This window comes from Antechinus flavipes, chromosome 3, assembly GCF_016432865.1.
Source record: "Antechinus flavipes isolate AdamAnt ecotype Samford, QLD, Australia chromosome 3, AdamAnt_v2, whole genome shotgun sequence".
NCBI lineage: Eukaryota > Metazoa > Chordata > Mammalia > Dasyuromorphia > Dasyuridae > Antechinus > Antechinus flavipes.
Genome location: NC_067400.1, coordinates 321340376 through 321361542, shown reverse-complemented (window position 1 = coordinate 321361542; position 21167 = coordinate 321340376). Strand labels below are relative to the sequence as shown.

Genomic DNA, 21167 nt, shown 5'->3' with positions numbered 1-21167 from the left:
TTCATTCTGTAAATAGGATCAGATTTGGATTAATATATAATTAATAGCATTTAAGGATTAATTAGGGCAACTAGGTAGCATAATAGATAGATCACCATGCCTAGAGTCAGGAAAACTTGAGTTAAAATCCAGCCTTAGAAACTTAATAGTTGTGTAACTTATTAAGTCACTTAACCTTATTTGCCTCAGTTTCCTCATCTGTAAAACAGGGATAATAATAGAACCTACTTTAAAAAATTGTAAGACTAAAAATGAAATAATATTTGTGATGCCTTTCATAAAGAGCTATGGAAATGCTGGCTAATATTAGCTATTATTATTTTGCTTGATGGATCTGTTTATAGGATTATGGGGTAACAGGTTTAGGGAGGTCTTTAGAAATGATATAGCCCAACCCCTCATTTGATAGATTAGTAAACTAAAGCATGAGCAGGTCAAACGATAAAAGATATTTTCACTTAAGCTAGAAACAACCATTTGACCTGCTTCCTCTTTCCCTTTCCCTGTTTCAGATCATGGTTTTGTGGGGTACACCCCAGAAGTGCTACAGAACAACACACTGCCAGACTACAGTCCTGGGGAGTCCTTCTTCACTGTATTTGGGGTTTTCTTTCCTGCAGCCACAGGTACAGTTATGAGTGGGTTTTTTCTTTCTCTTTCCTGCAGGAAGTGATGGATGAAGAGCTCCCTGTGTTAGGAGACTTTTTCCCCTTTCAAAACTGCAAAATCTCCCTGATTTCATTGGTGTGGGGATCTCCTTCACTGAGAGAATGCCTCTCCCCTTTCCTGCCACATCATAGTGGACAGTTAGTCTTCATGAAGTCTCATGGACCCAAAAGGACATCATCTAGTGGCCAAACCTCCAGCTTTGGAATTAGAGAGTTGTGGTTCTCAATGGGGAAGAAGGGATTGGGGAGGGGGAGGGTTTATAGATTTGGACAGGGAAGAATGACATATATAATTGGTTTCCTTTGTAGGCTTATATATCTTTTTTTGCAATGAAAAATATATTTCTGAGAAGAGGTCCAAAGGCTCCACCGACCACCAATGGGGTCCTCAACACAAAAAAAGTATAATAACCAATCAACCATATATGTATTTATATATGTGTATGTACATATATCCATGTGTACATTATAGATATGGATGTCTGTGTATATCTATATGTTCTGGATGGTTGGGCTTTGGGTGACTGACATGTACATTCCTAGGTTCATTATCAAAGTCTTTTTAGCTTGAAAAGTGTGGTCTAGTAAATAGTTCTTCTACATGCCACAGGGAATAGAGTTTGAAGTCAGGAAGATCTGAGTTCAAATTCATTTCTGACATTTGCTTGTTGTATCACCCTCCACAAGTCACCTTTCAGCCTCGGTCTCCATATTTATAAAGTGAGAAAAATTATAGCACAAGTTATAACATAGTATAATACCCAGAGTTGTTGTGAAGTTAAAATGTAAATTAATAAATGTAAAATACTTTGTAAATCTTAAAGTGCTATATAAATAATAATTATGCTACATTACATGCTATAATGATTATATCTATTATATAACATGATAATAATATTATATATGTAGTATTTCAAATTATAATAATTATTACTGTGTTTAAATCTTACCTCAAACCCTTAGTAGCTATATGACTGGACAAATCAGTTAACATTTGTGGACCTCAGTTTCCTCATTTGTAAATGAGAGGACTAGGTCTGGGGGCATCTGAGGTCCCCTGTAGCTCTAAATCTATTATTAGATAACGTCATGATAGTTCCATTAGAGCCTGAAAGCTCCCTGAAGGCAGGCACTGCCTCTTTTGGTGTCCCAGAGCTTAGCACACTGCCTGGCACATATTAGGTGATTAATCAATGTCTGATGAATTTGTTCTACGGGATACAGCCTCTGAGAGCCAAGGATCGCCTTCATGCCATGACAAGACACTAGACAAGGACTTTTGTGGAGGCTTTTTCCAGAAATTTGTGTTCACACGTCTGCTTTCATAAGGAGTGTATGGAAGGGGTTATAGAGTTGTGCTTTCTATTGGGCTGTCCACATTATTCTAATGTCAAATGCATGCTTGCCAAAAAGACTATTTTATGGAGAATTAACACAAGGCAAGTGTTCACAGGGTGATTAGAAAAAGCAACACAAGGACACTCTCAGGTCCCTCTTAAGAAAATTAGAATCGATTGTATGACAGGGGACACACTGGCATGGGACCGCCCAGCATGGCAGGCCCTCATCAGAGAAGGTGCTGTGCTCTATGGACAAAGAATTGAATTAGCCCAGAAAAAATAGGAGATGCTCAAAGTTAGAGAAGCTACCCAAAATGTTCACAGGGATCTGAGCTCTAGAGCCTGGTCCTGCCTTAGATCTATATGTGAATAATTAATATATATTCATATGTAATATGTATAATATGCATATACAATATATGTGTAACATAATATATACATATAATATCTAATATTCATATGATAATTATTTCCCTGACCTGTAAAAGTAGAATAGTTCCTGGCACACAACAGGTGCTTAATAAATGCTTCTTCTTGTGGCTGTTGTTCCCTGTGTCTCTTCTGCTATTCTTCTCTACCACTTTGTACTATCTGTGATATTTAATAGATACATAGAACAAAGCAGAATTGAATTAGCTCAGAAGGAATTCGAATGCACGAAGGTTCACAGGGACTATTTGTGTCCGACCTATGGCAGAACATCCTGAGCTCATACTGGTCTGATCAGCCACAGTCAGACATACGGAACTCAATTCTAACATAGTGATGTCATTTTGCTCCTTTTCAAGAACAAAGAACAACAACAATAGTGGAAGGGGAGGCAAATCTAAGTGGAGATGCCTGATTCCCAAGACTCAGCACAATCTTTTATCATCCCATTCCTTTAGGATTTATTTACATTTAAATGTACATGACTTATGTACATTTATATAGATCCATATATCGTGGATCTATGATTTTCGTGGGCATGGGAACTACCATCCCCCTTTCAACAGATTTTAATCAGGCAATTACTTATGATTTTTAGAGCTGCTTAATGTTCAGAGAGAGAGATAAAAGGACATGTCCATGGATGCTCAAATAGTAAGTGTCAGGGGCAGCATCTGTATCCCCTGTTAACAGTCACAATCCATTCACTAGGCCATTATATATATATATATATATATATATATATATATACACACATATATATATATATATTATATATATATATATATATATATATATATATATATATAAAATTTATATGTATATATAACATATATATAAGTAAATATATATACATATAAGTAAATATATACATATAAGTAAATATATATGCACATATATAAGTAAATATATATACATATAAGTATATATATATGTGTATATATATATATATATATATATATATATATATATATCAGACATTTGCTAGTTGTGTGACTCTAGATGAGTCACTTAATATCTCTGTACCTGAGTTTCCTCATCTGAAAAATGGAGATAATAATAGCACCCATCTTATATAGCTGTTATATGTCAAATGAAATAATGTATCAACCACTTTATAAATCTTAAAGTTCTACATAAATATTAGCTATGATTATCATTCAACAAATGATCAAACATTATTAAGCACCTTCTATATTTATATGTTGTCAAGTGATTATTACTCCATTGAAGACATTACTTATTCACTGATGATCTGAGGGGCAGCAAATCCTTAAATGTTCTTCTGATCTCAGAACAAGTTAATCCAACTGTAATTTTATATGGCTGTTTTGTTGCTGATATAATGGAAAGAAATATTTCTTTGTAATGTCAGGCAACTAAGTCTTCAATATATTAACTATGCGATTTGGGGCAGGTCTTTTAAAGTCCCTGTACCTCAGTTTCCTCATTTGTAAAGTGGGGGAGTGGGGATTCCAGCTCTAACATTCCATTCTTCTTTTTGGATGAAACAGCATTCTTACCTGGGGACTGGAATGCCCCCTCCCAAACCACAAGGCAAGCTCTAATTCAGAAATCCCATTGTCTTTGGCTCTGCAGCTTGCCAATTCTTGTAGGCTTCCTAGAAATGTTTGTTTTCCTCTTTGTACTAGCCTTGAGTCAAGGAGAGCCCTGTGGGGAACAATAATTAACACTCTGAAAATAGTCTTATTTTCCCTCCTAGACTTTCCCTTCTTCTTGATCCTACAGTGGCTAGGGAGATAGCTCCAGGCTTTTAAGTCTTCATAGGGGCAAAAGAGAGTTTCCCTCTACATGGAAAGCCTTGTCCACAGGATAATCAAGCACCAAGTAATATTGGCAATATCAAGGAAGAGAAAGGCAGAATAAGAAGAGACAATACTTCCCTTGAACTTTCTCCTCAACCTCCTCCTCCAAGACCTAGTTTCCTTTTAGACTAGAGATTCTTAATCTGAGTCCTCATAGATTTCACAGGGTCCTTGAACTTGCATGGGAAAAAAATATATCTTTATTTCAGTATTACTGGTTTCCTTTACTATCTTATGAATTTTCTTTTGTGCATTTGAAAGCATGATTCTGAAAATCCAAGACATACCAAAAACATTTAGAACCCCTGCTCTTAGAGACTCATCTCAAATACAGTCTTCTTCCAGAAGCCTTTACTGTTCTCCTTCGACTACTAGTGCTTCCTTCTCCCCCCTGTCATGTGTACACATGTTATCTTCCAAGCTTTTTTAAAAAGTATTTTATTTTTTCCAATTATTGTAAAGACATTTTAATATTCATTTTGAATAAAATTTTGAGTTATAAATTTTCTCCCTTCCTTCCTCTTCTCTCCCCTCCCTAAAATAAGTAATTCCATATAGATTGTATCTGTGCAATGATGTGCAGTGATATTTCCCTATTAATCATGGCACAAAAGAAGAAATAGACCAAAAGGAAAAAAAAAAAAAAAGGAAAGAAAGTTAAAACAATGTGCATCAATCTGCATTTAGACTCTATCAGTTTTCTCTGGATATGGGTGATATTTTTCACTATGAGTCTTTTGGAATTGTGTACCCTTCGGGACCCTCTCCAAAACTGTTTTGTTGGTTAAGGCCTTTTGGGTTTTGCAGTGGAAGGGCTTTGCATTCAGTACCACTATACTGGATTTTCTTTGTCTGGACACTGAGGGATTTCCCCTATTTACAGTAATCTGAGCTCTTTCCCACTTTCCCACATGTGAGTTTTTGTATCTTCTTGTTTTTCTGTAGTCCTTGGAACAATCATAAAGCAGGTGGTCCATCTAGAGAACAGATTCATAGGGTCATAAATCTAGAGGGAGAAAAAATTTCATGGGCCTTCTATTCCAATCTCAACTCGTTTTGCAAATGAGGAAGCACACCCAGGAATTATAAATTAATTGCTCAAGGTGAAACACAGCTTATTGTTAGTTATTGAGTCATGTCTACCTCTTCATAACCCCATGGTTTGCCGTTTCCTTCTCCAGCTCATTATATATATCCAAAAACCGAGGCAAACAGAGTGAAGTTATTTGCTCAGGATCACACAGCTAGGGAGTATTTGAGGTTGGATTTGAACTCAGGGAGATGAGCCTTCCTGGCTCTAGAGCTGGTGGTCTCTCCACTTTACCACCTCACTGGCTGAAGTCACACAGGCACTAAATCCTTAATTTAGCTCTAAGGCCTCAGAGCTCTTTCCATTGTACCACACTGCTTCCCAGGGTTCTGTCAGTCTGTGTTCATCTTTAGGGAAAGAGGTGGAAGCTTAGGTGGAGCAGTCAAGGATGCCTGCATATGTTGGGAGCAGAACATCTGTTTCTGAGTGTTCTCCAGTGGAATTGTGGAAAATACCCACCTGGGAAGCAAGTAGCAATGGCTTCCTTAATCAGCCTACTGACCTCAGATAACCACGGGGCACAAATTTCACAAAGCACATTTCACTCTTGACTACCCAAGTGCTAATGAACCAGAGTATGGATTATTTATACTCTAAAATTCCTTCTTTTACCTCTTGCTTCTCTTGTGGCTAAGCCATTAGCCTTCCTCATAACCCTAGACTACCCTGACAACGTAGGGGCAAAGAAAGCAGGAAAAACTTGAACCAGTCATTTTTATTTTTGGGAAATAGTGCTAGGGAAAGGGTTAATTGGATTATAGACTAAAAGTTGATTACAAAAAGGTTTTCAAGATATCTGTAAATTTATATTAACCCCCTGGCTTCTGCTCTCAGATTACTGAGAATTTGCTATATTCTGTTGTTTTATATCTAGTTTTCAGCAAGCCCAAATATTTTTATTCTTGGTAATAACTTTAAATAGTGGAAGATTGGGGATGCCAACGGGTATAAATCAGTTCATGGGAAATAAAATTCCCATCAAATAGTCATCCAGAATATCCTTTTAAAGGTATTTGCTTGCACTGATAATAACTTTTGTGGCATTTGTGTGATAGAGTGGAAAGACTGGATTTGGGGTCAAAGGATCTAGATTCAAATTCTACTTCTTCCCATTATTATCTGGCTATCTGTGCGTAGCCTATGGAGAATAGATTCAAAGGATCATAAATTTAGACCTGAAGGGGTCCCCAGAAGTCATTCTTGTCTAAAGGTGAAGAAACTAGAGGCCAGGGAAGTTGTCACTTCCCCAAGCTTACACAGTTAATAAACATCAGAGGGAAGATTTGAACGTAGGTCAGAGGTATACTGGTAAATGTTTAACAAATGACCCTCCCCCCCAAAAAAATTAACTGCACTTTTCCCTATCACTTTTTTAAGTCTAGACAATCAACAAAATAATAAACCAAGCCCTAATTTGTAGCTGCTGCCAATTTTTGAGGTGTAAATGCTCAAAATTAACCTTTGGCTCTCCTGAGCTAATTTGAATTAACTCCAGCACACCCATGTCTTACTTTTAAATTCAGTTCTCTTTCTACGTGCCCTCATGTTTCCTGTTCCTCGGATGTAGGTCTATCTGTCTGAGTTAAATCTTTGAGGAAGAAGGAGGAATCTGGGGGTCAGACAGAACTGACCAAGATTAGAATAGGCAAGATTGTAATAAGGTTACACACTGATGAGTAAGCCATCACCTCTCCCTAGTACCCTTATCTGTAAAACAACAGGGTTGGACTTTTGCGGTTTGGTCATTTCAACTCTGTGATCCCATTTGGGGTTTTCTCAGCAAAGATGCTGCAGTGGTTTGCCATTTCCTTTTCTATTTCATTTTACAGTTCAGGAAACTGAGGCAAACAGGATTAAATGATGCAGCAAGTATGTGTCTGGGGGTGGATTTGAATTCAGATCTTCCTGACTCCTGGCACTGTGTCACCTCACTTTCCAGGGGTTTAGATTAGGGAACGGCAAAGTTCCTTAGAGTTCTCCCTCTATTATCATCATTCCTTTGACAGAAATAGGCTAGTATTACTGTGTGAGGTGCTATAAGACAATTAAAAAATGATATTTTCAGGTCTTGTCATTTCTATTATTTCACCCACTCTCTTCTCTTTATTCACAGACCACTTTCTGATTTAGATGCCTATCACTTCTCTCCTGGATTATCTCCTACTATTCAGTCTCTCCTTTCTCCAATCTGTCCTCCACAGGACTGCCAAGTGGATGATATTCCTAAAACAGGGTTATTCCTCTCTTCTAGGATCTCTAGTGGCTTCCTATTGTCTCCAGGATAACAAATGAGCTTATCTATTTGGCATATTCACACTTGCCTCTAACCTATTTTTCCAGACTAATTTAACATTGCACAGATTCAGAAAATGTAAAAGAAAACAAGGGGAGAGCATTAAATATAGACAACTTTTTCAAGAAGTTTAGATTAGAAGGGACTAGAGGAGATGATAAGATCAAGTGTGGGTTTTATTTTGTTTGTTTTTTTCAGTGAGGGAGACATGGACTTGTTGGAAGGCAACTGGAAAAAGCAAATAACTGGGGGAAGTGAAGAGTTGTGTGTGTGTGTGTGTGTGTGTGTGTGTGTGTGTGTGTGGATGTGGGTGTGGTTAATAGTGGACAATCTCCTGGGAAATATTGGAGGGCGTGGGATCAAGGGTGCAAATGCAGAGGTTGGCCTTAGCAAGGAGAAAGGCCATCTCTCCACCAGAAAACTGCTATGAAGGATCATGTCTGAGGGATATAAGATGAAGAACTTTGTCCGCAAATTTGTTTGTTAGTCGTGTCCTACTCTGTGGAACACAGCATGACAAAACTTTCTTACTTTCTTTCTTTCTTTCTTTCTTTCTTTTTCTTTCTTTCTTTCTTTCTTTCTTTCTTTCTTTCTTTCTTTCTTTCTTTCTTTCTTTCTTTCTTTCTTTCTTTCTTTTTTTTAATAACTTTTTATTGACAGAGTCTATGTCAGGGTAATTTTTTACAACATTATCCCTTGCACTCACTTCTGTTCTGACTTTTCCCCTCCCTCCCTTCACCCCCTCCCCCAGATGGCAAGCAGTCCTTTACATGTTGAATAGGTTACAGTATATCCTAGATACAATATATGTGTGCAGAACTGAACAGTTCTCTTGTTGCACAGGGAGAATTGGATTCAGAAGGTATAAATAACCTGGGAAGAAAAACAAAAATGCAAACAGTTTATATTCATTTCCCAGTGTTCTTCTTTTGGGTGTAGCTGCTTCTATCCATCATTGATCAGTTGGATCTCTTGTCAAAGAAATCTATTTCCATCAGAATTGGTCATCATATAGTATTGTTGTTGAAGTATATAATGATCTCCTGGTTCTGCTCATTTCACTCAGCATCAGTTCATGTAAGTCTCTCCAGGCCTTTCTGAAATCATCCTGTTAGTCATTTCTTACAGAACAATAATATTCCATAACATTCATATGCCATAACCTATTCAGCCATTCTCCAACTGATGGGCATCCATTCAGTTTCCAGTTTCTGGCCACTACAAACAGGGCTGCCACAAACATTTTGGCACATACAGGTCCCTTTCCCTTTTTTAGTATCTCTTTGGGGTATAAGCCCAATAGAAACACTGCTGGATCAAAAAGTTTGCACAATTTGATAACTTTTTGAGCATGGTTCCAAACTGCTCTCCAGAATGGTTGGATTCATTCACAACTCCACCAACAATGTATCAGTGTCCCCGTTTTCCCGCATCCCCTCCAACATTCATCATTATTTTTTCCTGTCATCTTAGCCAATCTGACAGGTGTGTAGTGGTATCTCAGAGTTGTCTTAATTTGCATTTCTCTGATCAATAATGATTTGGAACAATCTTTCATATGAGTGGTAATAGTTTCAATTTCATCCTCTGAAAATTGTCTGTTCATATCCTTTGACCATTTATCAGTTGGAAAATGGCTTGATTTCTTATAAATTAGAGTCAATTCTCTATATATTTTGGAAATGAGGCCTTTATCAGAACCTTTAACAGTGAACTTGTTTTCCCAGTTTGTTGTTTCCCTTCTAATCTTGTTTGTATAAGTTTTGTTTATACAAAGGCTTTTTAATTTGATATAATCAAAATTTTCTATTTTGTGATCAGTAATGGTCTCTAGTTCATCTTTGGTCACAAATTTCTTCCTCATCCACAAGTCTAAGAGATAAACTATCCTATGTTCCTCTAATTTATTTATAATCTCGTTCTTTATGCCTAGGTCATGGACCCATTTTGATCTTATCTTGGTATATGGTGTTAAGTGTGGGTCCATGCCTAATTTCTGCCATACTAATTTCCAGTTATCCCAGCAGTTTTTGTCAAATAATGAATTCTTATCTCAAAAGTTAGGATCTTAGCTATAGTTGACTATATAATCTCATTCTTTATGCCTATGTCATGAACCCATTTTGACCTTATCTTGGTATATGGTGTTAAGTGTGGGTCAATGCATGGCAAAGCTTTCTATGAGATTTTCTTGTGCTCCAGCTAAGACAAATAGGGTAAGTGACTTTATGAGAGTCACATAGCTAATAAGTATCTGAGGCTAGACTTGAACTCCAGTATTTCTCATTCCAGGCCCAGTGTTCTAGTCACTGAATCATCTAGCTGATTCCTAGCCAAACACAGTTAAGTAACTGAGGGTCATACTCCCAGTAAGTGCCTGAGGCTGGATTTGAACTCATATCTTCTTGACTCCTAGCCCAGTGTCCTATCCACTAAGCCACTAGTTGCCTTCTCTGTCAGTGAATAATTAAATTTTTTTTTCCAGTGAAGCTCAAAGCAAAGTCCTCAGCTGAATGGGTGGGGAGAGCAGAAGGTTTGCCTGTGCCACTGTGGAGTGTGGGATATCAAATCAAGGAGACAAGAGAATGCCTTATTGCAGTGAGAGCCCAATTGAAATTAAATGACAAAAATTTATGGTGGACCCAATCAGCATGTATTTGTGACTAATTCCACTTCCACTCAGTAGCACGGGAATAGGAGAGGAGGTAGGTGGTAGGAGTCGCCCAGAGTTGGGATGTGGCAAGGTGAGATTGGAAATAGTTTAAAGGGATGAGTGTAACATAAAGTCAAATTGGTTCCTCAAGGGTTTGAGATTGAGAAGGGAATCAGTGTAAAATGGAGTGTCAGTCTGGGAAAGAAAGGAAAGCTAGAGCAACTGGACATCACAGGTGCACCTATTCATTCAGGCACTATTTTCTGAGTCCTTGATGGAGCAGCACATCTCAGCCTCCTGGTCTAGAGATTGTCAGGTGGTATGCTTTGTTTTCTCCATGTAGACCTGATGGAGGTCTTTCCCCTTCTCCTCTTAGCCCAGAAATTCAGTCAAGGACAATACGGCCACAGCTGAGTGGGTGTCAGGCATTATGATCTAGGCTCCAAGCTCTGATTCAGAATTTCCACCAGGATAGTAGTCTTGTAAGTAGCACGTATGTGTGTATGGTAGGTCTGTATCTGTGTGTGTCTGTGGAGAGGTGATCTGTATTGTTGGCTCTTTTCCAACCAGACAGGGAATAACAATGATCTGAATCTTCTGACTCTGATCAGTGGTGGGCTTTAGACTTTAGAGCAGGGGTCCTCAAACTACGGCCCGCAGGCCAGATGTGGCAGCTGAGGATGTTTATCCCCCTCACCCAGAGCTATAAAGTTTCTTTATTTAAAGGCCCACAAAACAAAGTTTTTTTTTACTATAATCCGGCCCTCCAACAGTCTGAGGGACAGTGAAGTGGTCCTCTATTTTAAAAGTTTGAGGACCCCTGCTTTAGAGAATCAGCGTTCAGATTCTTCCTCTGATACTACTTATGTGATTCAGTTTCCTCATCAGTAAAACTGAGTTGGGTTAGATTTTTCTTACTAACAACAAAATAAGTCTTCAAAATAAAGAGGAAAGGAACTAATAGACAAATTGAACAACATTTCATCGATTTAGTACAACAAAAAATTCACATCTTTTTCACATATTAAAACCAGTTAATCAGCTAATAAGAATTGATTAATAAAAAGAATTAAATACCTATTATATGCCAGACACATCCTGCCTGGCAAATGGCTAGATGGGGCACCAAGCTTGGGGTCAGACAGTTCAAATTTGGTCTCAGACACTCACTAGCTATGTAATCCTGGGCAATTTATCTCAGTTTCCTCATCTGTAATGGGCTGAAGCTCTTGAGTCGTTGCACTGAGGTCCCAAGCACATGAAGCTAAATAGCAATTGGACTATATTCTATTAATATATATGCTTGGAGAAAGAATGGCCCCCGCCCACTCTTTGTGCAAGTTTTATGTGTTATATAGGAGATGACATAGAAACGATTTGGTGGGTGGAGTGAGAGAGCCAGAGGCGCTGCTGGCTGGATTTGTGTCGCAATTGCTCTTACTTCATACTGCCATTCCCCTTCACCTCCGCAAAGAATAAAGATCAAGCATTTTCCCTTATTCCGACTCCAGCTGATTCTAATATACTCTGGTTGCTAAACACGGTCATCACACTCATCTGTCAAATAAGCTAGAGAAGGAAATGGCAAACCACTATAGTATCTTTTCTAAGAAAACCCCATGGGATAGCTTTGGTGTGCCATGGTACATGGGGTCACAAAGAGTTGGACAAGTCTGCTTTGTCAGCCTGTTTTCTTCTCAATAAAATGGAGATAATAATATCCACCTCACAAGGTTATTGTCAGGATCATATCTACAGTGTTTTGCAAACCTTAGAATGTCAGAGATGATGATCATCATCATCATTATCTTTATTTGGTCTGAGGTCTCTTATTTATGATACTGGAACCATACATTTTTAGAGCCTTCAAGGGATCTCTTTTAGTCGATCTCCTTTTATAGATAAAGAAACTGAACCCTTAAGAAAGGAAGTCAAAAGAATATGAGACAAGGAGAAGGAGAGACGAGGGATGGGGTTTGGTGAATTATCTCCATTTTTTCAGTGAAGAACAAGGCAAGATCCTCAGACAAGAGGATGGAGGTAGAGAGCACTATGAAAAGCTTAAAGAGAGAGGAGAAGGTTTATGGGAAATGGGATATCAAAGGACTAGGATGATTGCCTTTCTGTGGTGAGTGCCCAGTTGAAGTTAACATAAATTTGTAGTGATCTCAATCGACATAATTTTGTTCCTTATCCACTTTTATTCAACAGCAAATAAGGAAAGTAGATTATGGGAGTAAGCCAGGAGGTTGGGAATTGGCAAACTGTGGTCAGTGATGAAATGGCTGTTCCTACATCATACCACTAGCTATCAAATGATCTAGGACTTGACTGTTGGGTCAGAGTCCTTTGAGGAGGGTGTCTCCCTTTAGTGTAGACTGCTTTCCTGAAATTTCCTTCATTTTGTTTACCTCTGCCCCAAATGTACACTCATTGGGTAAGATGGACCCCTTGGGGTTAGCCCTCCCTGGACAGACTTTCTCTTAGGCCACCCCAGCTGATAAAAAGCAGTGGTGATTGGCAGTTTCCATGGTGATGGATTTGCAAAGGATTAAGTTTAATCGACTCACAGCTGGGTTCCCTCCCATGTGTTTCACTTCTGGAGCTGGTAAAGCCTCTGGCAATGAACAAGGAAGATGGCTTTTGAATAACAAACATTTTTGTCCTTCCATCACTCTTTTTTCCCCCTTATCCCTCCCACTTCTGGGCTGAGATATATTATTTCATCCCCTCGTATCCCCATGTCTATAGGCAGCTTGCTAGAAAGGCCAGCTAAAAAACCGGGTTTTAGAGGCTTTCCTGGACTAATACAATATTGCTTTTCCTGCTCTCTCCATCACCACACCCTGGGCATTTGACAAATGCTTTTATTTGTTTTTTTTTTTTTTGTTGGTGTGTGTGTGTGCGTGTGTATGTGTGTGTGCAGTTAGCCAGACGTGGAGGAGAAGTAGCCTCTGCACTTGTAAGGTTCCTAAAAGGCAGAATTTTTCAGTCTTTGTCTTTGAATCCCCCCCTCATTACCTAACACAGTCTGGTATCAAGTAAGTGCTTAATAAATGCTTATAGATTGATTGCTTTTTAGAAAAAAATCTGTGCTGTTTTTTTGGTTTTCTGCCCCAGCTACAATCATACTTTTTATTTTTTTCAAGAAAAAATAATTTAGAGAGATGCTTGTACAGTTAACACACACACACACACACACACACACACACACACACAGCCCACTGTAGAATACTTTTGGTCCGTATAATTAGACTATGCAGTGAATATAAGTACCATGCAGTCTGACACTCCTGTGTCCTCACCTTAGTGAATCTCTTCTTTTTTTGGGAGCACGGCTGATGAATTTGAAAACAATCACAAATCGAAATTCTTACAGGCCTGGATAATCCACATTTTGGATTTTTTTTAGAGTAGTGTTCTCAACTTTTTTGGTCTCAGGATCCTTTACACTCTTTTTAAAAAATATATTATAGCTTTTTATTGACAGAACATATGCATGGGTAATTTTTACCACATTATCCCTTGCACTCACTTCTGTTCTGACTTTTCCCCTCCCTCCCTCCATCTCCTCCCCTAGATGGCAAGCACTTTTATACATGTTAAATATGTTACAGTGTATCCTAGATACAATATATGTGTGCAGAACTGAACAGTTCTCTTGTTGCACAAGAAAAATTGGATTCAGAAGGTATAAATAACCCGGGAAGAAAAACAAAAATGCAACTAGTCCATATTCATTTCCCAGTGTTCCTTCTCTGGGTGTAGCTGCTTCTGTCCATCATTGATCAATTGAAACTGAGTTAGATCTCTTTGTTGAAGAAATCCACTTCCATCAGAATTGATCATCATATAGTACTGTTGTTGAAGTATATAATGATCTCCTAGTTCTGCTCATTTCACTCAACATCAGTTCATGTAAGTCTCACCAGGCCTTTCTGAAATCGTCCTGCTGGTCATTTCTTACAGAACAATAATATGATCCTTTACACTCTTAACAATTATTGAGGACCCCTAAGAACTCTTGATTATGTGAGTTATATCTATACCATATTTAAAATGAAAAAGGATAAAAATTTTAAAATATTCATTAATTCATTAGAATAACAATAATAATAAATTCACTACAAATAAAATATTCTTGTGAAAAGAACTGTATTTTCCACATATAAAAGAATTTGAAAATTATTAAGAAGAGTGACCTAGTTTTAGAGATTTTTTTGCAAATCTCTTTAAAATACGGCTTAATAGAAGACAGCCAGATTTTCCTATCTGTTTCTGCATTCAATTTGATACTTATGTTTTTTTTGAAGGGTATGGAGAAAATCTGGCTTCACATAAATATGTAGTTAGAAAAGGGAGGAGTGTTTTAATGAAAATAGCATTGTTGTATTACTGTAAAAAATAGTTTTGACCTTGAACATCCCATGAAAGGATCTCAAAGATCCCTCGGGGTCTTTAGGCTTAGGCTATATTCTAAGATTTGCAGCTTTAGGATGTAGAGGATAAGAAAGGGAGATAGCATAAAGTGGCAGTTGTTTAATTGGATGAGAGTCAACAGATCTGACTTCTAGCCCTGGCTATCACTAACAAGATTTGTGGATAAAAGTCACTTTTGTCTGTTCCTCACATTGAACTTAAATTCACTCATTGAATCCCCAGAGGTGACTGCTCTCATAGGTACCATGTATAATGCTGTGAGTGACTACTCTTAAGATTGTAGCACCTGAGTCCCCATCCATACTTCCTATTAACAATTAATCTATAGATTAACAAGCTTTAAATAAAGGCATTATTTATTAAGATGTATTAGTAAGACTATTTGGTACAAAATATTCCTCTCCAAAACCTAGGGCACAAGCTTCCATCCATATACACAGAATCCAAGGGACAAATGGGTTCAAATTCACAGTAGTGTGAGTGAGGCTCACATGGAATACATATGTATATCCTAATAGATGGCCTGGAAATTCTCTTTGTAAAGTCCTTATGAAGTTCACCTTTCAGTAGAACCTTTATTGGGTGGAGCTTATAGGATCTGCCCCTTCAGGAATCTGTAGCTATCTGTTTTTTCTTCTATGAGTCAAGATCTTTGAAGCTTTTTCCCTCCTCAAGTGGCTGTTTCATTTTATCAGCTTCCTGTTCTTGGGTGTTTGTTTTTACAGAGTGCACCGTCTCCTACTTGTCCAGTAATTCTGGAGAACATCCTCTTCCCTCCCAATTAGAGTCTCTTCCACAAGGCACTCCTGGGTTTTTGATCAACTACTGAATGGCTTGCTGTTTTTATATTTTGGTCTAGGAAACATGACATTCTGTCATGGAATTACATGATCTTTCCTGTGTTATATCAGTTGCTTTTATATAAGGCTAAAGTCCTGTAAGTCCTCTCAAGTTAGACATATTCACACATGGTTGTGGGCTTGTGGAAAACTCCTTAACACTACCATAATACCTTGTGATTATATCTTGAGTCTTCTGTGATTATATTAACTGAGGTGGGGGGGGGGAAGGGGGAGCATAATCTCCCTTTAGTAAAATGTAATGCGAAAAAATGAAGGGACTGGCTATCATATTATCCAAGATTTCTTCTAGTTCATCAAGTTATAGTTGTTTGTCCTTCATTCTCAAAGGTGGCCATGACATCAGGGAGGTGATGTTATGACATGCAGGTGAGCTGGATTTGAGGGAGGGAGGGCTGTGCTCATCATGGTATAGTAAGAGGAAAGCAGCGGACCTAAAATCTGAAAAGACTTGGGTTTTTTCATTCTACCTTTGACATGTACTAAAGGGGATTTAGCACTCCAACAATGTTAGCTGTAAGAAGGAGAAGTGGGGTCTGAGAGGAGAGACACCATAAAACATAGTGGGGTTAGGAGAGATACCATGTGGCATGGGGAAGGGGTAAGGACATGGCAGACTGACCCAAAGGAAATTCATCAGAGATGTTGTGGGCTAAAGCAGATTTATAGGGAAAATCTAACCTCAGGGGCATGATTGTAATTTCTGACAGATCATAGCCTGGCTGCCCATGGCCTCCATGGAAGGTGGACCTCAGGGGTTTGACATAACTTGGATTTCTGACTGGATGATCTCCCCAGAGGGTGGGAACATGGAGTTAAACTGATCTCTATCAGAGCCTTTTCCTTCCTGCCCCAGGGGAGTGCTCTAGTTTCTCTTGGCCAACTCCAGTCAGCCATCCAGGACCTCACCAGTCACTAAAACAAAGAAGGAAGAGAAGGGTCAGCATGTGTGTGATAATTCTGCAAAGGAGAATGAGAAGGATTGGTCAGACTGGAAGGAAAATGAACAGTGTCATGAAACCCCAGAGAGAAGAAAGTACTCCACAATATCCATTGACTAAGAAAGCCATTGAATCTAGCAATAAAGAGCTCACTGATGACTTTGCAGACTGTAATTTCCACTGAATGAGGGGAAAAGAGTTATCTTGTAGGGCAGTAAAACTTAATAGGAGGTGAGAAAGTGGAGGCATTGAGTATGGAGAGGGCTTTTCCTAGGAAACTGGCTTCGAAAGGGAAGAGAGATAAAGAATGATAGCTTGAGGAGGTGGAAAGATCAAATAAAGTTTTTGTTTTTTAAAGTTAAATAATTGGAGAGATCTGATGATAGTTGTAAGCAACAGACTGAGTCCCATCCACATGCCCCATATGTCTTCTAGGGTTGTTGTGATGATCAGATTTGAAGGTTTAAATGAACAAAAACTGCTATACAAATATGAGATCATTATCATAATTACATAAGGGAGACAGCAAAGTACATTGGAAAGATTGTTAGATTTGTCCTTTGATGATGGCTCTGCTGTTTATTGTATGTTTTCCAGACTAGAGCTGGTTTCCTTGTCTGGTACAATAGAGAATTGAGCTAGATGTCCTCCCTTCCGTCTCTAAATCAATGATTGTGTTATTACCTGAGATATGGACTGCCAAAGTTTCATTGTACCTCAGAGCCAGTAATAGAGTGCGAAGGTGATCCGAAGCTGGAAGGAAATTGGAGATCAGCGAAACCTATAAAGGAAAACTTAAGAGTAATTTTTATTTTTTTGCTTTTGTAGCACCTGTTTTTCCTAATACAACTGTTTTCCCCTTGCAGAAGACTATCCAGAATATAGAATTAAAAAGGGGAAGAAAAAAAATTCAAAAAGCTTAACCAAACACATAAGAAATCTGATATTGTATGCAGTGTTCTATTCTCCCGGTCCCTAACTTCTGCAAATAAGAGGAGATGTAACTTTTTTTCTTTCCATTCAAGAACATATGAAACCCATATTGGGTCAGTGTCTGACGCATAGTAGTACTTAATAACTAATGCTAATTGACTGACCTAGGTACTTTTCTCCATTTGACATCCTTTATGTTATAATATATGTGAAGCATTTTGCAAACTTTAAAGCAACATCTGAATATCAGTTATAATAATTAATATTATTTAAAGACTTTTGATTAGATTTGATATATGGGGTATTCGAGGAATACCCCATTTATCCACCTCCAGTGTGAGGGCTTGAAGAACCCTTTTCAGTGCTGCTTATCCACTTTTGGTGTCTACCTTGAGCCAACTCTTACTTGTGCCTCCAAGAAGCTGTATAGTGACCATGATAAGGTAGACTAAAGACTCCAACAAAGACCAAATCTTTGTTATCCAGGTAGGTCATAAGGAAGGGCAGTAATAGGAGAAGATCTGAATTACTGTATATTTTTGGAAGCCATGTTTAGAGAGAGGCATTAATAAGATTAAGTGGGCCCTATTCACAGCCACATTGACAAAATCATCATAATCTCACAGTTACTATATCCAATCAGAAAGCCAAGTTATATAGTCAACCTCCAAGGTTATTTTTCCCCTATAAAAAATCGACTGTACCTCACTTCCTTGTTAACTTATTACTCTGCCGGTCAATGGTATAATCTCCCAATTTTTTTTTTCTGGTTCATTAGGAACTGCCTACCTTATGGCAGTAAGTTCATTAGGACTTAGTCTGCCTAATGGCATCTTTCCCCCGATTAATTATGAGTTCTGTTAGGGAACAGCTCAGGTTTTTCCCCCTTCTTACTGACTAAAACTCCTTTTTGGAACTTAAGCCCCCAGTCAATGGTGTAATAATAAAATCTTTGCCTCTTGATTTGAAGATGGTTTAAGTCTACCAATTCTTTTGAGATACCTTGTAATACTGGTCTGAGATTCCAATATACTTTTGGGGTCCAAAAACCCTTCTCCCCAATATTTGATGGACTATATGGAGGGAGTCTGAAACCTCAGTATATTTTGGGGGGTTCAGTACCTTTGCATCCCATACTCCATCAGCCACACTTCAGTCAACCAACTTGTCAAATGGGCTAAACCAGGTTGAGGGTAACTGAGATGCCTCAGATATGTGGGTGAGTTAGGCAATGTGTTCCCCAGGCAGAATGGGTGGATGGGAACAGTTTGCTCCAATGATCATGAAAGCATCTGAAGCAGTTTCTGTGGAGTATTTAGAGCTCCCCAAAGGGCAGTGAAGACATCAAGGTCATCCACTGTATCTTGGGCCATTGCCAGTCATCTTGACTTTTGTTGCTGGACTTCAGTGACACAGGAGGAGAGAATGAATGAGGCTGACAACTTTGTGCAACTCTGGTCTTCTTAGAAAAATGAAAGATGAACTACATTTAAAAGCAAATGCACCTCCATTCTTTTTTTTTTTTTTTTAAAGTCAGCTTTTTTTTTTTAATTTAAAACTGGAGGAAATCTAGTGAAGATAAAAAATTCTAAAACTTAGTTTTCTTTTTTTGGTGGAAAAGTCCTACCAGAACTGTCAGGAAGCTACTTGAGGAATAAAAGAATGATAATGTCCTTCTCTTCATTGTAATGCCTGTAATGGGCTGTGACTCAGGAGGGATACATGGTATAGAATGAATCCTTGTTGGTTTAAGGAATGAAGAAAAGGTGAACTAATGAATAAGATGAACAGGACATCACCAGGAACTGGGAAAATGAGACCTGGGAAAGGAGAAGGTCAAATTTCATTTTGTAATAGTTTAATAGTAGGGAGTAGGGATTGTTTTATTCTTTGATTCTGTCTCCCTAGCACCTACTTCAGCGCTAAGCACTTTGTTGTTGAGTCTTTTCCATCGCATCCAACCTTTGTAATCTGATTTGGGGTTTCTTGGCAGGGATAGTAGAATAGTTTGCCATTTCCTTCTCCATCTTATTTTATAAATGAGGAAACAGTGACAAACAGAATAAAGTGACTTGCCCAAGGTCACCTAGCTAGTAAGTATCTGAGGACAGATTTGAACTCAGGAAGAGGAGTCTTCCTGACTCCACAACCAGCACTCTACCCACTGTGCCAAATAAAGCCTTATTCTAATATATTGCACATAGTAGGTCTATGGTCTGTCCCAGCTCCTTCTGAAGTCCCTTTGGTGGAAGAGCTCATCATGTGACCTCCTTTGTTGGCAATGACCCTTGTCATGCTACATTAGACAATGACAAAATAATTTTCCCACCTAATAGACAACTAGCAGGTATAGGAGATGGCAGAAAAGTCTAATAAAAACCACACATTCTGATCTGACTTTACTGTGCTATGAGAAATAATGAATACAGAATATAGAAATGAAGAATACAGAGAAGTATCAGAAGACTTATAGGAACTGATTCCAAGGGAAGTAAGCAGAATCAGGAGAAAACTTTACCAATTACTATAATGCTGTAAGTGGTTGAAAATAACAACAAAGCAAAAGTGAACACTGTGTAATCATAATGATTAGGCTTTGTCCTGAAGTAGAGAAAAAAGATAACCTCCAGGCATTGCAAAGGTGAATGATAGGGGTACTAAACTGTTTAGTTTTTAGTGTTTAGTATTGCTTTGCTACTTCCCCTTCCCTTCTTTTCATTTTTGCATTTTTAATTTTTAGATACAAAGGATGGCTCTCTGGGGAATAGAGTGAGGAATAAATTTGAAAATGAATGCGATATAGCAACAAAAGAGATCAATTATTTTTTGGTGAGACATGAAAAAATTGGGGTTAATTGACTTATCTACAGCCACACAGCCTATAAGTGTTAAGTGTCTGAGGTCGAATTTGAACTCATGTCCTTCTGACCTCAGAACCAGTGCTCTATCCACTGTGACATCTAGCTGCCCTCAGATTATAAGAATTTTAAAAGTTATACATCCTTCCTAATTTCCACCCTAAGTTAAAAGGAGGAAATTTGAGATATTCATAATAATCGTATTATATAGGTAATATCTAAGAGACTTAGGAAAAAAACCCTTAATGGGATATGGTTCTTATAAGCTAAAAATTCTATAGGAAGAATAGGAATGAGTTGATAGGTGAGGATTTAGCTTTGTGTGTGAGAAGTGACAAAATAACAAAACCACAATAATACTGTGAAAATATGATTGTGCAAAGAGAACTATTACAAGTACTTCTATGGGTTTGTGAAGGAATCCAACCTAGTTGTGCTTTCTTTCACATTTCTCAAAATATAGACTCTGAAAGAAAAGCATGCCTTTTTGTCAAGCCAGACTGTGAGTTAGAAGCCCATTATAGTAATAAAAAGGAAACACTTAAGCAATTTTCTGCAATTTAACTTTTATATTAACTTTGGGTTTTAATGAAAAGGGAGCTAGGGAAGAACAGCAGGTAGAGGAGAAGATTTTCTTATTTTGAGGGAAAAGAGAATACATGTAGAAATGTACTGTATACAAAGTCATGAGCTTTCTCATTCTTTGTTTTAACTATGGAAAGGAAAGGAAGTAAAAGCAAAACAGGAAGACACTTTCTCCCTTTTGAAAAGGAAGACTCAGTAGGGTGGAGAGATTGAGTAAGAAGTGCTTTGGGAATCAATTAAACCATCTAAGG

General features: G+C 38.1%; 1 protein-coding gene across 1 annotated transcript in view; it reads left to right on the top strand.

Moving 5' to 3' along the window:
- The first annotated feature begins 520 nt into the window (after positions 1 to 520).
- The window catches only part of SLC12A8 (solute carrier family 12 member 8), a 74495-nt gene continuing 53848 nt past the window's right edge, over positions 521 to 21167 (top strand). The window contains exon 1 of the mRNA XM_051985472.1: positions 521 to 626. The gene's annotated coding sequence lies outside the window, so the exon portion shown is untranslated. The remainder of the gene's footprint in view (positions 627 to 21167) is intronic.